This window comes from Pteropus vampyrus, unplaced genomic scaffold, assembly GCF_000151845.1.
Source record: "Pteropus vampyrus isolate Shadow unplaced genomic scaffold, Pvam_2.0 Scaffold18, whole genome shotgun sequence".
Taxonomy (NCBI): Eukaryota; Metazoa; Chordata; class Mammalia; order Chiroptera; family Pteropodidae; genus Pteropus; species Pteropus vampyrus.
Genome location: NW_011888799.1, coordinates 10,874,202 through 10,892,306, shown reverse-complemented (window position 1 = coordinate 10,892,306; position 18,105 = coordinate 10,874,202). Strand labels below are relative to the sequence as shown.

At 32.6% G+C, this 18,105-nt stretch overlaps 1 pseudogene; it reads left to right on the top strand.

Moving 5' to 3' along the window:
• The first annotated feature begins 894 nt into the window (after positions 1-894).
• Positions 895-1,013, top strand: LOC111736162 (annotated as a pseudogene).
• Positions 1,014-18,105: the final 17,092 nt, after the last annotated feature.

Here is an 18,105-nt window from a genome sequence, read left to right as displayed (position 1 = left end):
CTGATCATCTCTTTAAAAAGATTTGAGAATCCCAAACTCTCACTCACCGGTCAGAACAGATACGCAACACCCCCTTTTTAAATCTGTGTATACAGTCTCTCAGAATTTTAAACATAGAAGAGACTCAGCCTGTGGAGAATTCAGGTACAGAGGAGGGAGGGCTGAGGCATAGGAATGGAATCAAAAACTTTAAGAGTAGGTGTGAACCCATCTTGGCAGGGCTTAACTCCTTTGCCACCTGAGTTGCCTCCTTCAGAACGGTGTTTGCCAGTGTATACTTCACAGTTAGAAAGCTTTTCAGAAGAAATTAAGCTATCTAGAGAAAACATGATAGCTATTAGGGGTTACCTCCCTTCCAAATAAAAGTGAAATAGTCATCTTATCTTACTCTGAGGAACATACTGGGACAATCCAATAGATCTTCTACTTTCCATTTAATGTGTCTCCAAAAAAAAAAAAAATGCCAGCAAGAGTTACCAGGTATATGAGGAAACCTCCAAAAGAAAGAAAAACAATTTAAAAAGGGAGGAAGAAAAAATAAAGCAAAAATGAAGAAAATTAGTTATTTCAAAAAAGATATTTCTTCTATGTGGAAAAAAAATGCTTTAAAGGTAACAAAAGGAAGAAAAATAGAAATTAAAAATATGATAGTTGAAATTTTTAAAAATTCAGTGAATGGGTACTAAGGCCAAACTTATTGGAATCCCTTCCCCCCCCCAAAAAAAATAAATAAATAAACAAACAAACAAATAAATAAATAGATGTACAGTATAGAATGAAAAGATGACAGGTTCAATTCAGGATGTCATATGTGGTTAATAAAAAATGTAGAAATAGATAAGAGAAAACGTTGGGGAAAATTTTTTACAGCAATACTATTTTTTAAGATTCTCAGTCTTCGGGCATGCTACCCTGAACAAGCCAGATCCCATCTGATTTCAGAAGCTAAGCAGAGTTGGGCCTGGTTAGTACTTGGATGGGAGACCACTTAGGAAGACAAGGTACTGTAGGCGTAAAAAATAAGCCGACAAGGTCTTTGCAATCTGTGAGGTCAACCAAGGGTTGCCTTGCCTAAAAAATAAAAAAAAATAATAAGGAAAAAAAAAAGATTCTCAGAATTGAGTAATATGTGTCTCCAGATGGAAAAGTTTACAAGCACCTACTTAAATGAATGAGAAAGTACATTTAAAAACATTAAAACACATTACTGATGAGTTCCTCAGGAAATTACTCTGTTTCCATGGGAAGTGAGATGAAGGGAGCCCTCAGAGAATCTTATTCCTTCAAGTATTGAAAGCAAATTGACCTCAGTGGGCTTTGGGATTTTCTGATTGTGTTTTTCAAAATCTAGTTTAGGGTCAACCTGCTTCAGTCTTTGGATAAATTTTTTAAATTGCAGATTTCTAAGCTCTAAACAGACATACTAAATAAAGACGTTAAGGTGTTAAGTCTAAGAATTCTTATTTTTATACTCCCACCCCCACCTCCACCCCCTTCAGGTGATTCTGAAACAGAAGTTTATTAACAATTTACTTGCAATTTCAAAACAAAAACACCACTTATTTAAATCTAACAATCACTATTTTAGAGAATGATACAGAATAGGTATCTTCATATGAGTTTTACAAATTGATGAAAAGTTCTTGGAAAGAAAGGAAAAATGGGACTAAATGAAAAAAGGAGGATGCAATCAGTACAAAGTTTGCATACTTAATACCTTCTTTTGAGTGAGGGAACTCAAATATCATGGAAGAGAGGTAGAGGAGTTATTGGATGTTAGAAAGAGTACCTAAGAAGTAATGTTCTGTTTCTATTTTTTTTTTTTTCCAAACATGGTAATGCAGAAACAGCCTCATAATGGACATTAAGTAGCAGATTAGAATCAGTCATCTTCCAAGTGTCACTCACCTCCTAGATATGTGATAACAATTAGGCACATAACTGACCGCTAAGTAAACATTCAGTTGATTTTCTTCTCCTAGTGCTGTCTCCATATTTCACTCAATGACATTTTATGTATGAATACCAGCATGCCTGGCATCATCTAGCTTTGATTTCCTATTGCAGAACTCCCCACATATTTTGATCATCATCTGTAATAAGGCTAAAAATCAATTCTAGCTTAATTAATCACTGTTATTTAGAAGAGATCCAATATAATAACCCACATCTGCTTGTTTGGCAAGCTAGGGGTGCCATTACTTAAAGGGAGATCACATCAGACTCATAAGAAATTATTTAAGATCTGTCAATATTTAGTTGAATTGGAACTCATATCTAATTATATGAAAACAATCCATTCAAATAGACAGTTTTGTTATTTTAATCATAATATGTAAGTATAGTTTGATCCACAATCCAGGTAAATACAAGATGAATCCAAAAACTAGTTTTTAATCTAAAATCTAATGAAAGCAGTCCAGTTGTGAAACAACAGATTATTCCAACTACTGAAACTTTTTCAAGCTTTTCTTAGTTGACTCAACCTATTTGGTGTAGCACTTTTTCATTCAGTGTGGAAAAACCTTTTTATATCTGTTTAAAATCTTGATGTGATATTTTAAAGTGTGTTCCAAAAACCGTGTTCTGTTATAGAAGGCACAAATCCTCCAAAATAAGGGTACCTGTACCACATTGAGCTAATCCAAAAATGTTAGAAGCAAATTAGGAGGGGTTTGCCTTATAAAAGAAAGCAGATATTTGTAAAAGTTAATTAATTCACAAATCTTAGTTCAATTTACAAAGAATGAAAACAAAGACTAATAGTATTGTCTATAAGGTTAAATATAATAGTAATTCCATTCGTTTTGAAACAAAATTTAGTCCACAGATGTTTAGCCTTGAAACACAGAAAGAGACCAAGAGTTGGATGTTGACCAGTCTTACTTACGACCCTAGGAAGGTCATTTCTAATGTATCTGGGATTCAGTGACCTTATCTAGAGCTCAAGAATATTTGACCAAGCAAACCAGTGGCTTTTATCTGTTTCAAAGAGCTTTGGTGAAGTTTGGGAGAGACAAGAGGACAGATGAGCTTTATTGCTTGCTTTTTAAATATATTTGGTTTTGGTATTAGATTTTCTTAGAAAATGGATTTTCCTCAAAACATATATTCTTGGTTTAGCTGTGAAGAGGCACAGAAAATCCAGAGACCATGTCAGCAGGTACCTCTTCACAGGTGAACATGTAGCATAGGACATGGGATTTTAGGAATAAGCCACTTTTAACATCAATAAAGCTTCTCAACCAAGATGGAGAGGATTGGTAGAGCAAGGGAGAGATTCAGTGTTGGAATGACTAAGATCCTGAAAAGTCATGAGTATACAGATTTGGGGACCAAGAAGTGAGATATGGGAGATATTTACTTTCAAGAGTTGGATGTAATGTAGAGTTAGTGTGATGAAATGAGTCAAAGTTTGTTATTAAAATTGAGTCATACCATCAGAATGGAACTAGTATCAAGGGTAATATATCTATGTAAGTTTAAAGCAGCAGTTATTTAAAAAATCGCTGATGAATTGATGCAAGTTTGATTTAGAATCTGAAGTGATGATGAGCTTACAGGAAGGAAGATAGATGGCTCCTCCTCTCAGGAGAAGCAATTCAAAGAGAGCAGATCAGGGCCATTCAGAAGAGTGTGGCCTTGAATTTTCTTTGTTTTGTTCGCACTATAGAAAACTACACAGTCACTGCAAGAGAAGGGAGAAATGTTAGTTGTTGACTGTGTGGACAGAGAATTTAAATTGTACTTCTCAAATGTTGACGGTGGAGTACATAAAGCAATGTCAAATCTTTCCTGAGAGTAGGAGATTTAGTGGGGTTTAGGACTAAGCGAACATATAAAATATTAATGAACATCTCATATTTTTAGAATTTAGGATTCTGTTGAAATGATAAGTACATGATGTTTAAATAGGCCTAATCTTTTATTTTTTAAAATGCTTACATCAGGTCTCTATCAATAGTATAGAAAGGGAAAGGTTTTACAATTATTTCATTAGAAGTTAAAAAGGTTTATCAAAAACTTTCGTTGGCACCCATATATATATATTTTTTTTTAATACCTATATCAGGTCTCTAGTGATAGCATGGTAAGATAAGGGTTTTAATTTTTTTCATTAGAAATTAAAAGGTTTATTCAACAAAAACTGCTGTTGGCACCCCTATGTAAACAAACAAAAAAATCTTTGTAGACACCCCTATTTTTTTCATAAATAATTATATCGGGTCTCCATTGATAAGGTAAGGGTTTTAAATTTTTTCATTAGAAGTTCAAAAGGTTTAGGAAGCATTTGAGATCTTGCTCCCTGGCATGTGTTTTCAGTTTTGGCTTAAATAAACATAAAAATTTTTTAAAAAGAAAAAGTTGAAAAGGTTTACCCAACAAAAACTTCTGTTGCTACTCCTATGTAAAAAGAGAAAAGTAGAACACTTCTGGCTTGAATTAAGACAGGAGAGAAAGAATAGAAAAACTCCCACTCAGCATCTTTCTCTGCCCTACCACAGGCTCTAAGGGATGCTATAAATGTGGAGACAGAACATTACAAAAACTATTGGTTAAATATCACTGAATTATTTACAGGCAAGGATTGGGGCTTCTTAGTCATTTAATTTTTCACATATTTAACATAGTGTTTTGCATACGTTTTAAAGATAGTAGTTGATAGATATATTTGTGGAATAAAAGAATGAACTACAAGGGCATAATCAGAGTTTTCAGCTACATGATAAATTTTTTGTCACTAAAATCTAATTTTACATTCCAGATATTTTGCTGCTATAAGCTTTTTAAAGTTCCTCAACTGTCACACACAAAAATCTTATTTTGCCAGGCTGTATATGCATCATTAATATTTCATCTGGGAAGATAACAGTGTCCCAAAATTGGTACAAAGAACGTAAGCACAAAGCAAAAAGTTTTAACTCAAATGGAGTTCTGTCAAGCCTCTGAGATTATATTTTCATTTGTTAAATGTCACTTTATGACTCAGGATCAAATATATTAAGTATTATTTACTTCATATGTTTAAGAATGTTTGTCCTTTTTGTTCATAGCAATGTTGTTATTATTCTCATTCCTATAATGAAACTTAAAGTTCATAAATATTTTGTGGATCTAATCTCAATCATAAAGGCTGGGAAACTCTCCTAGAGAATCCATTTATATTATATCTAATACATTTAGGTGTTCCATTTAAGTTAAAATGTTTCACATACTACTAAAATATACAAATGCTTTGTTTCCCCAATGCTACAACACATTATTTAAAAGAAAACTGACTAGATATTGCTACAGGTTTCACAGACTAGATCTTTCTCTTTTTGTGCAGAAAATAAAGTTTTAAAGTGACCATCAAAAGTCAATTCAAGGCCTTGTTCTCCACCGCAAATACAATTACCATTTACTGTAGACCATCTCTACATATTTCGTCGTAGTATAACACAGCAGGACCTCAGAGGGCAACCAGACAATCAGCATTCAGAAATGCCCAGTGATTTAAAAACATACAAATAAATTCTGTCTTCATCATCATTTATTAGCCGTTTTATGAATACTGCAGAGTTTGAATTTGATACTATTTTAAAATATTCTGATCCTGATCCACTTAAAGGGACATTGATTTGTATTTGATTGTTTCCAAGCCCTTTACAGTATTAGAGTCAGAAATATGTTTTCTCTCTGGTAACTGCCCTTCTGTTTTCTGTGTCTATGAGCTTATTTATTTGTTTTGCTTGTTCATTTGTTGCTTTCTGTTTTATATCCCACATATGAGTGAAATCATATAGTTCTTGTTCTTTTCCATCTGACTTATTTCTCTTGGCATGATACTCTCGAGAGCCATCATGTTGTTGCAAATGGCAGTATTTCATTCATTCTTATGGCTGATTAGTATTCTAGTGTGTGTGTGTGTATGTATGTGTATGTGTGTATATATACACACACTCACCAAATCTTCTTTATCCAGTTATCCATCAAAGGACATTTAGGTTATTTCTATATCTTGGCTACTTTGTATAATGCTGCAATGATCATAGAGGTACATGTGAATAAAGGTTTTCAATTTTGGGGAGTAGATACCCAGAAAAGGTATTTCTGGGTCATATGATGGCTCTATTCTTAATTTTTTGAGGAGCTTCCATACTGTTTTCCAAAGTGGCTGTGCCAATTTACATTCCTACCAGCAGAAGCTTTCTTTTTCTCCATGTATGACCCAACGTTTATTTCTTGGCTTATTGATAATAGCCATTCTAACAGGTGTGAGGTGGTATCTCAGTGTGGTTTCGATTTGTATTTCCCTACTAGGTAGTGAAGTTGAGCATCTTTTCATTTATCTGTTGGCTATTTGTATGTCTTCTTGGGAAAAGTATCTATTTACATCTCCTGCCCATTTTTTAATATGATTTTTTTTGTCGTTGTTGAGTTATGTGAGTTCTTTATATATTTTGGATATTAGCCCCTTAGTAGAGGTATTTTTTGCCCATTTAGTTTGTTTCCTTTTTGTTTCATTGATGGAATCTGTACTTTTAAAGTCAGTTATAAAGTTAAAATGTGTGATACGGATGCTACAATAGCTGATATTTTTCTAAGTGAATATGTATTTCAGTATAGATTGTTCAACGTTGCTCATTCACCTTGTCCTGTATACTAAATTCTGTCATCTCCCTGTCCAGCAGTTCAGGTATTCCACATTATCTTTTGATCTTCAGATTCTAGAATACTTTTCTTGGGATGAATTTTAATTTCTTGAGAATACCCTCTTCCCAGCATTCTATCAGACCTATCAAGGGAATGAATTAATTTTTCCACTATACAGATATGGTATGAAAATTATATGATAAAATGCCAGCCAGAGATCATGTTTGGGTTTGGAAAGTGGGGCTTTTCTTGACTACAAATGTTGTATGATGTCACAAGTGAATTTTGTGAAAATTCATATATTGCCCAAGGAGCTGGACAGTGTCATAGATGGTCATTGATATAAGACATCTCTCCTCATAGGGGTATTTACATACTCTTTTTTCTATCTGTCCCTTTTCATGTAGCAAAATCAGACTTAAAAGCTCATTAAACACCATAATACCACACAACCAAAATCTCTAGAAGGCTTGTGGTTTAAATTAGGTATTTAATAAGCAAATGGAAAATACTGAGGAAGATTGTGAAAGAAAATGAAGTTGTGTATGTAGGAAATACACATCTTTAAAGTAGAGAACAGTAATAAATGCATATCCTATCATTTTATCTCAATGCAGTGATTTTCTAAATCAAAGTAATCATGTTTTCAGTAAAGCAAATCTCAGCGTTTATTAAGTACATCCAGAGTGCCCTGTTGTATGCTAGATACCTTCAAAGAAAAGAAAAAAAGTTTCATTATATTTAATTATGGGAGCTGAGCTCTGAAAAGTGTACAGAAAAATTGTGATGAAGATTGAAATGAAAGTAATAAATAATGTAGAAGTATTTAGAGAATAGAGCATGTTTGACCTACAGAGAGAAAGATTAAACATTTTTAAAGATACTTAAGTGTCATCTTGTGCAAAATGAACTGGATATTTTTAATGGCTGCAAAAAGTAGAATTAGGATTGGTGCAAGTGTAGACATGTTTCTCTTCCATGTTAGGAGTGTTCTTATCATCTCCATTGGAGCAAACAAATATGCTTAATCTGGAAAATTATTTGATTTGTGTACTGTGGGGTAGTTTGTATTATGTTCACAAACTGTCCAAAAGTACACATACTTAATAATTGAAGGAATTGGCATGGATTCAACTTTAGCATGGGATTCAACCAATAATTGAATTGCTAATGAAATTTACAAATTTGAAATACCTAAAGAAAACTAATTGTTAAACTGTGTGGTGATGCTTTATAAATATACAGAACAAGTTTCTAAAAGTTTAATGAGAAAGCTTTGTTTTTAATTCTCCTGTATCCCAGAGAGGAAGATGCTAACAAAATATCCCTAAATTAAGCTGAGGAGAAGACACTGCCATAAGCAACTTGCTGATCTCCATGAGAATCATGACATACCACCGAGTTGGAGAAAGTCATGTTACAGTGAAGATGGCTGGGCTCTGTCTGTGTATAGAAGTGATAAGCATGCATATAAAGGGTTTAGTGGATATTTCTCCCATATATTTTTTACATTTTTCACATTACATGTCTCACTTAGTCAAGGAGAAGACAGAAATTATGTATCCTCAAACTGTCTTAAAACTAAGAGTATAGGCATGTAGGTGAAGTATTTAAATATAAAATTCTCAAATGAGAGTTAAATTTAGAAATGATAATTTTTGGGTGGTAGCCATGATCTTTCTGAAAAGGTCAATGGCAAAAGCTTTAGGTTCATTGGGGTTGGCAATGGTATAGCTTCTAGTGTTTTTTTCTGAATGACTTAGGTACTGATTGGCACTGGCAAAGGTGTCCTTACCAGAGAAGTCCTTTTTAATGTCACTCAGTATTTTTTTCTGGCATCAAACTTTGGTTTCTAGAAATACTGAGATTCTGTGACCTCTCTAATGGGAATTCCCTTTTCAAGACAGTGTTTTAGTACAGTGAAGAATCTTCTTTTTCCTGAAGATTCTTGATGTGTTTAAGATGCTGAAACCACTTCAGGGTAGGCAGATGATTAAAGCAACATACTGATTTTGGGCCCGATTTCAGAGATGTAGTTCTTGTAAGACTATTGTGAGCATAACATCTATATCACCATTGAGTAGTTATATATTCCCATCACAAGTTCTGAAAATATGCAAAGCTGCTCTGCAAGGAGGAGAAACAAGGAATAAAATAGGATGGTAATCTGGTAGATATTAATATAAGCATGAACTACAGCTAGATGTAAAATACAAATTGCTATTTATATTCCAATGACAAAAGAGATAACCCTAAAGTAAGAACAGTCTCCAATTGCTACTCTATAATGGTCAAAATCATGCTCAGAGAACAAAAAGTAGTAGCCAAATATATATTTATAAAACATTTCCTCCTCTCACAGAATCTCCACCTTGCTCCAGATGTCAATTGAAGTCGTCAGAATACTTTTTCTCCCAACACTATAGCTCCATTTTCCCTCTACCAAGACAAATCCCTTTCTTAGAGTTGAATATATGTAGTGAGCTATGTCTGCCCTCGATGTCCCCTCTTCAACCTAGCATTGGTATGCTGTTCTTGCCTACTCAATAGCCACATGAGCTAACTCTTTAAGGAACCCATACTTCTTTCAGTATGTTTGTTTTTGCTGCTCTCTTCTAAAAGTCATCAAATGTTACCCTTAGCTTATTGGTTCAAATAGTGTTTCCAGTTACTCAGTGAGGCATTGCAAATAAATGCTTGCATTTGGCTGTAAAGGGTCTTTAGCTTAACTTTATTCTCGCTGATATATATATATATGTCTCAATATGGCACGGGTGGTTAATGCATTATTCTTGTGACTGTCAGTAATGGGAGTAGGACTTACTTGTCCTGTGTAACCCCAGGAGTAGGGTCAACTATGGATGGTAAGGTAGTGGAAACTGTGGATAATGGAGATAACTATTAATACTAGAACTGCAGTTCATTTAAAAATAAGGCTCTGAGGAAACTCTAAGTTCATCAACTACTTTATCATTTGTGGTAACTTATAGCCTTTGTTTCCACATTTACAGATTGAAAGTTGCTTCTGGTTATTGAAAAAATAATAGAGTTTGGGTGTTATTAAAGTACGTAAAAACGTGTAATTGATTGTGAAGGTCATAGATAAGTTAAAGAAAAGCAATATGTTCAAAATGGTTTCTATAACAAGTCATTATAATGGAAACTGTAAATATGATACATGCTTTTCATAATTATGTAAAGATAATTTGCAAGATACATAACCGAGATATTCACTTGAATTTTTACATCGTGCATTTTTATGCCCTTCATGATGTTTCTACTGTTGATCCTAGAAAATAGCCGAGGCATTTTTATCTCAAGGAAGTTGAGTCAAATTTAGAGAGAAAAATTCTTTCTGAAATCTCGAAGAAGAAATCATACAATTTTTTTTTTTTAAGCACTGAAAACTTACATCAAGAGAACACTTTACAAACCTGGTTCCTGCTGTCGAATTATTTGAGATGATTTCCCAGGAGACACGTGTCACAGGATATTGAATGCTATCAGATATAGGAAATGATTATTGGGCTTAACATCAGTACAGATTTGTTTTCATATTCAAAAAGCACGTTCATATATGTTATTATTTAATCAATACCACCGCTCTATCAGGTAAGCTTTATATTATTATCCTCATTTTATGATAAAGAATTTGATGTTCAGGAGGGTTAATTATCTTTCTGAATAGAATGAAATTAGGTTGTAATGAACAGTGATTTGAAAGTATGTCTCCTGACTCTTAATCCATAGGCATTGCTCTGCGCACAGATTTAGTAAAATTATATTAAATTCCAGGAAGGTCTTGCAAGAAATAAAAGTGATGTGCTGGAAAATTTTCAGGCATTTTTAAATAGAACTAACCTCTTACAGCCTTACAGCATACAGAAATTTGCATTTTCGAATAAAATTGTTTCTTATGAACTGATTGCTAACTGATCCATAAACTCCAAAACAAAACATAAAATTAAAGCATTCAAAATAACTGCATGGAATTTACTTCATTTCCCTTATGGAATTACAGTGAAAGCACTTGGTAATTTTGTTTGTTCTAAGGGCATTAGGAGACTTGACTTTCAGTGTCGATGAAATATTTTAAATGACAAACACTGGCAGGAAGACAGAATTGACTTTCAGTGTTGATGAAATAATATTTTAAATGACAAACGTTGGCAGGAAGACAGTCTACTCTGTTGATAACTTTGAAGAAGTCATTTTCATCTTCAGATTTAGTCAGAAACCTCTGTTAGGGTGAAATTTACAAAACGATTGCTTTGTGACTTTGCAAAATGACATTAACCTTCATGACTCTGAATGCCAACATCTTAGATGGTGATTCCTTTGCTTTAAAAAGTCACATTGAGATAAAATGTAACTGTATAATGATTTCAATTGAGGAAAGCTCACATTAGAATTCTGAATTCCATTGAAAAATAATAAAAATCCTAGAGCAGTTCTCATTCCTAGGGAAATGTACCATATGTCCTTTAAAACAGGCTGAACCAAAACATTAAGAGAGTAATTAAAATGATGTCCCACAGTGCTGAAATAATCAGTTCACATATGGCATTCCTCACCTGTAACAGTTTTTTTTATTTTACTGGGTTTCTTTAATAAAACCAGTTATTTATTTAATGTTTTGGTTGTTTGTAAAGGTAAAAAATAAAATTCATTTATGATAATTACAAAAATGGAATACTTTTAGAAAAGATAGGTGGATTATGTTCAAGTTTAGTGTTTTATTATATCTATTTTTATTAACATGTACCATGAAAATCTATTTTTTTGCTTTGTTGAAAATATTCAAGTAGTTAACAGAAGGAAGTAAATTATAAGCAGGGGAATGAAGTCAGAGAAATAATAAGTAGTGTGATATCATCTCTAGCATATACGATGATAAAACAATTTTTATACTTTAAATCAGATGATACATTTGTTTATGATTACCCTTGGATCAACATGTATCAACTTCTGTTTTCCCTATTCCTTGGATATTTTTGCATAATATTGAATTGAGTTTTGGAGGCTATATTGAAATTAAATAAATAATATAGCATGTTGGTTAAAAACGTGGGCTCTAAAATACTAGCTTCAAACACTGGCTCCAACTCATACTGTCAATATGCTCATAAGCAACTTATTTAACTCTATGATCTTCAATTTCCTTACATATTTAAGAAATTATAGAATTTAACTCATAAGATTTTGTTGGCTTTGTGGTGTGTGCGTATTAAATAGAAAGAACCACATAGAAAAGTATTTCATACACAGTAACACTCAATAAAAAATAGCCTATTTTATCATCATCATCATCATCATCATCATCATCATCATCTTTATCTCCTTATGGATAATGTTCCTAAAACACAATTATAGCTATAAGCATTACTCCTTTGAGTAATAACTATAAGTAAGAATATTCCTCCATAAATTTATGAAGTTAGAAGTTTAAAATTTTTGTCATCAAATCTCTTTAGCATTTATAATCACGTTGAATATTTTTCATCTTTCAAAATTTAATATTAATTTCTGTTCTTTGGTATTCAGTAATTTGCATTAAACTCTCAAGTGGTGCCCAAGTTAAATGCTTTCTCTATAATCAATTCCAATTTTAACTTGTGAAAAATATTATCATTCTAAATGGTTTGCTATTATTAAAAATAAATATGCTAAATTAGTTTCTTAGAATAACTATAAATAAACTCCAACTCTATTTCTTATTTTAATGACAATGTCATTAATGTTTTTATTTTTTGTCACATGACAGATAAGACACATTGGAGGGTGTATATAAAATAGGTTTTATATTACAAAGCTATGTAACTTTTAAAAGAATCCTCACTAGAAAATCACTAAGAAAATTTGTAAGGTAATGCCATATCTCCTCATTAGAACTTATTACTAACTCATTTGTCTCTACTGGTCACTGGTCTTTTCTAAGACAGCAATTTGATATTTGTACCTCTTGCTTTACATGTCTTTAATTTACTCAACTTTGAGGCCATAGCCTTTTGAGGCTTATTCATACAAGCCCTTCTTTTTTTAATAACTAACACTGTAAGTTGACTAACATCCTAACTCAAGCACTTGAGCAAGTACCACTGGAAATGAGAAACTTAAATATACATTTACTCAATTATCGGTGTCTGTAAGTTTTCTAAGTGTGCCCATTGTTCTCATTGCCTTATTTGTTTAGCTATTATAAACCTATAATTTGTAAATTAATAAAAGCCTGATTATCTTTTTTCCCTTTGTGTCATGGCAAGTAATATTCATCCATTTAAGAATATGTTGCATTAAGGAACAACTAAAAGACTTATCTCTCAATATAGATTGACTTGATATCCAGAAGTATCAGTAAGAGGATAAGAAATAAATGCTGGATGAGCTTAGAAGCTAATCATATCTGCCCAATAAGTCACACATTATAGAATTGGGATCAATAAAATAATTTTGACAGTAGACTGTGGGAAGTTTTAGCCATCTTTTTTTGAAGCTGTGCTCTGTATCTACATACAGAGGATGTATCTATCACAAGTAAAAACAAATAGAGACAAGTCAGCTTTGACAGAGTAGAAAAAGCTTTCCAACATGATTTTCTCGAGTCACTTGAAGAGTTGTCAAGGGAAGATGCATTGGTGCCAGGGCAGAAGAAGCAAGAGGGAAAGATAGAATTACTTGGAATGTATTGCATGTTCCATATTGTAGAATGTACCTTTTCTGGCAAATGGATAAGTTCATATTTGTTAAAAGAATAAATTAATAAAACTAGAAGCATATGTGACTACCTTTGATGGTGATCATCTAAATGATCAGGATATATTTATTAATCTAAAATTTATATAGAGAAGAAAATACATGCTGAAAATTAAAGTTTAGACTTTTAAAAATGTTTGTGTCTGCATATGATCCAGCAATTCCTCTACTGGATATTTACCCCCAAAGACTTGAAATCCCCAAATCTGAAAAGATATTTGCACACCGATGTTCATAGAGGCATTATTCACGGTGGACAGGACATGGAAGCAACCGAAGTGTCCTAAGATAGATGATTAGCTAAAGAAGCTGTGGTACATATATATAATGGAATATTACTCAGCTGTAAGAAGAGTTGAAATACTGCCATTTGTGACAACATGGATGGACCTCGAGATAATCATGCTAAGCAAAATAAGCCAGACAGAAAAAGTTGAAAATCACATGATATAACTTATATGTGGGATATAAACCTAAAAGCAACAAATGAACAGGACAAACAAAGATTCATGGTCATGGACAATAGACTAGTGGCTACCAGAGGGTAAGGGGGAGAATGGAGGTAAATGGAATAAAGGGGGTCAAGTATGTGGTGACAGAAAGAATCTAATTATAGGAGATGCACACACAATGTAGACATATACATGCCTAACTGTTAAAGGGTAACAGCTGAAACTTACTGGATTTCGTTAACCAGCGTCACCATAAAAAATAAATTAATTAATTTAAGAAATAAATAATAAATAAAATAGTCGCAAAACCAAAAAAAAAAAAAGTTTGCCTCTGTCAATCTGAAATAGCATTAGAAAAGCTTCTAATTGACTAATGTAATTTTTTTATTATCTTACATGAGTTTCTATCAGTCATGTAAATAATGTGTAAGCTTAAATGAGGTATAATTGACATACAATAAACTTTCCAAATTTGAAGAATACAATCTGGTATTTTGACATAAGTCTGCATACATGAAATTACCATCATAATTAAAATGATGGAACATATCTGTCATCCCCCCAAATTTTCTCATACCCCTTTGCAATTCTTTTTCACCTATCCCCAACCCCCCAAGTTATCTCCACATATCCAACGAATATGCTTTCCGTGACTATAAAACTAGATTGTTTTCTAGAATTTTGTATAAATGAAAATCATACTGTATGTTTTATTTTTTTGAATGGCTTTTCTTTTCCGTTAGAATAATTTTTGTTTTTGAGAATCAATTCAAGATATATATCAGTTCTTTATTTCTTTTTTATTGATGAATATTGTTCCATTGTATAGTTATAATTTGTTTATTCTCCCATTGATAAATATCTGAGATGTTTTCAGTTTTTGGCACAAAAAAAAGTATTGGATTTGAGGAATTGATGTCAGTAGGCCTTTAGTGTGAGATTTTATGTTAATTTGGCTAAGAGTTTGCCTGTGCTTAATGTTTGCTCTTGCTGTGTTTGCTAGAGGCTTCAAACTCCACTAATGTCCTCATTTTTTATTTTTGTCTCTCCTGATTTTGTTTTTTTTCTAAGAACACTTTCTCAAATAGAGTTCATGTAAGCAGCTCTTCCTACTGTTGTTATTCTATAGCCTTGTTGGTGTGGCAGGAGAAGAATTTTTCTATAAGCTTAAGATTAAAAATTCAGTCTTTTCATGGGGCTGTGCCCTAAGCTGAGACCTTCACAAGTATTTTCTAGCTTTCCTCTGTGAGAAACAAAAGAGCACTTTGGATTTGGGTAACTGCCCTTTCCCCAGGTCTAATAAGGCTCTGGCAAAGCTTTTCTCCTGAAAAATATGCCTTTGATATAGAGAATATTTTGGTTACATTTCAAAACGGTTACTTTTCCCTTCCCCTTGCCAGAAACATGAAGGTGTTTTTAAAATGCATAAAAATGTGCCTCCGCCAAGATAGTGGACCAATGTGTTTCTCACTCTCTTCTCACTCTCGCGCTTGTCCACACTCAGGCTTCAGCAGTTTTTCTAAATTAATCATTTATTTAAGCATCCTTTCTAGTTTATGGTTCCAGAGGATTTTGGTCCAGGTAAACTGACCTCAGTCATGATCCTCTTCATTCATCTGTTTCTCCAGGATCTCTGGTGACAGTTTGCCCATGATCTCAGTTCTCTGATTGGTCCAAGAAGAGGTGTTGATTTTCAGTTTGTTCAGCTGTTTTCTTAGTATGAGGGTGAGACTGACAACTTACAGATCCTTTATGTGTTACAGCTGTAACCAGAAGTCTGTTTAACTCTGTAAGAAATGGCCAAACTGTTTAAAAATTGGCTGTAAAACTTTATATTTCCATCACTAGTATATGAGGACCCAGTTCCTCCATATCCTTAGCAACAATTGTTATAATCAGTCTTTTAAAAATTTAGACATTCTAATAGTTATGTAGTAGTATATTATAAATTGTTATTGTTTATTGGTCCTTTTGTTATTGCTTCCTTGTTCACCATTTATTTTTCATAACTTTTTCTGAATCAATCCTACCATGTAAATTACATCCCCTAATTCTTTCATGCAATCTATGCTGAAATGAGTCACTGTGATGCACATGTTATTTTAGATGTTATTTGTTTGTTTTTTTGTAAGTGTGTCATTTCCCCAGTCAGATTCTAAGTTCCTCAGGAAAAGTGTCATTATTTTCTATTGGCCATTCCACTTGGTTTAGCACAGACTGAAATAAATTAGCACTTGTTTTAAAAAAAATACTTTAAGCGATTTTATTTAAATGATGCATGTTCTTGACTTTCAATAAGAACTTTTGTTTCTGTGTGTGGAGAAAAAGATCTATACCACCAACAACAAAAATTCTATTTTAGTGAATATTTTTGCAATTTGAAAAGAATAAATTATTAATATAGTGCTATTAGAATGGTCCCAACATGGTTTTATTTTCTTAATCTCTGGATAAGCAGTAATCATGCCAGTTACACCATTGATTCAGTAGGAAAACTAATAGGTTTTAGTGCCTATTTATAAAAAGAAATTAAAAGTATACCAACCCACCCCAGTATTCCATAACATTATATTCATGGTTTTCACTAACCAGTGGCCAGTCTATTTCTAACAAATGGCTTGAGACATTCATAAGGTATCTTTTAAAACCACAAAGCCAAGCTAACAAAAACATATTTCAGTGTTTTATATATTTATTTAGCAAGGTGGTGGTTTAAAGAACAAACATCATAGATATATAATTTAAATTGTTTTCCCTTTTGTAAATTTAAAGTATTTTGATTAGATTTATGGATAGAGGGAGTTGAAAAGAAAATAACAAAAGGTACAAAGGTGAAGGTTTTTATTTTTTTACTGTTTCAATATGAGAAATGAGATAATAGATCTATGACATTGGTTGTATTAATTCCACAATAAGTACTGCATTATTTTATGTTAAGAATATTCTGCTTTACATAATAGGGAACAAAATTTCCCATAAGTTCAAAGAATTTAGAGAATCATTTTATAATATACTGCTCAAAAATAGTAATAGTAGTAATCTTTTTGTATCTACCGTGTGCTAGGCGCTGTTAGTTATAAACATTATTTAATTCTCAATTCTATGAACTAGGTATTATTAATGTCCCTATTTTACAGATGACACACTGAAGTATAGAGTATAAATACCTCGTTTATGTTTTCACAGTCATGAAATGGCAACAAAGCATTTTGATCCCAATTTTTATCCTTAGTCATTACACTTTTTTTCCAAATGGTTGGCCCAGAATTTGAGATTCCACAATCAACCCTCAGCACACTCATGAAACTTCTATTATGCTATTACTACACAAAGACTATGTCTACTCATCTTCACCTAGACTTCCTACTTGTATTAACACTTTTTGTGAACTCTTGGAAAAGATAAAGATAATGAAAAAATATTTACTCTAGAAAAGCAAATAATGAGAAATTACATAAATATTATAAGTAAAGGAAATCAAATATGATAAAGTAAAGGATATCAAAGTCAGTTGACTTCACTAGAAAAATAATAGAAAACAGAAGACATTAGAATTATGTCTTCAAAATCCTAAAAGTACAATTTAGACTCATACTCAGTGAAACTATCTTCAATAAATAAATAAAAGTTAAACAGTTATTTCTAGCACCATGTTAATCTAAATAATTAGAAAATCTTTCTTTTAAAAACACCTTAGCCATACTAGATAAAATAAAACAAATGCCCTTTTTTACTTGTCCAGCCTCATAAGGAATTGAAATCACCAGGAGTCAGAAAAAGAAAAGAATAATAAAAACACTGTGGCTTCTGTGGGAGGAAATGTTTTATTTATGTTGTTAGGGGCTTGGATTTTATTGCTTGCATGCTGACAAGAAACAAGAAACAAGGGCCCATTTACATGAAACTATAATGCCCAGAATCTTAAATTAATAGGTATATGGAAAGTTAAAAGAAAAAATAATTCACTAGGAAGAAGACCCAATAATGAAGGTGCTCTGATTCACTGAAGGATGTGTGGTCCTGAGCCACATTTTTTAAATCAATCTCTCCCCCTCGCCCTTCCTCCCCCCTCAGCACTTTTACTGTAGTGTACCTAAGTGCATGTTGGTTTTGCAGGTATCCTTCTTGAGTTCAAACTCTTTTGCTCATTAACTTTAATCATTTTGAAAAATTTTTAACCATTATCATTCATTCATTCATTTAATTATTTTTATGGTGACATTGGTTAACGAAATCCAGTAAGTTTCAGCTGTACATTTTAACA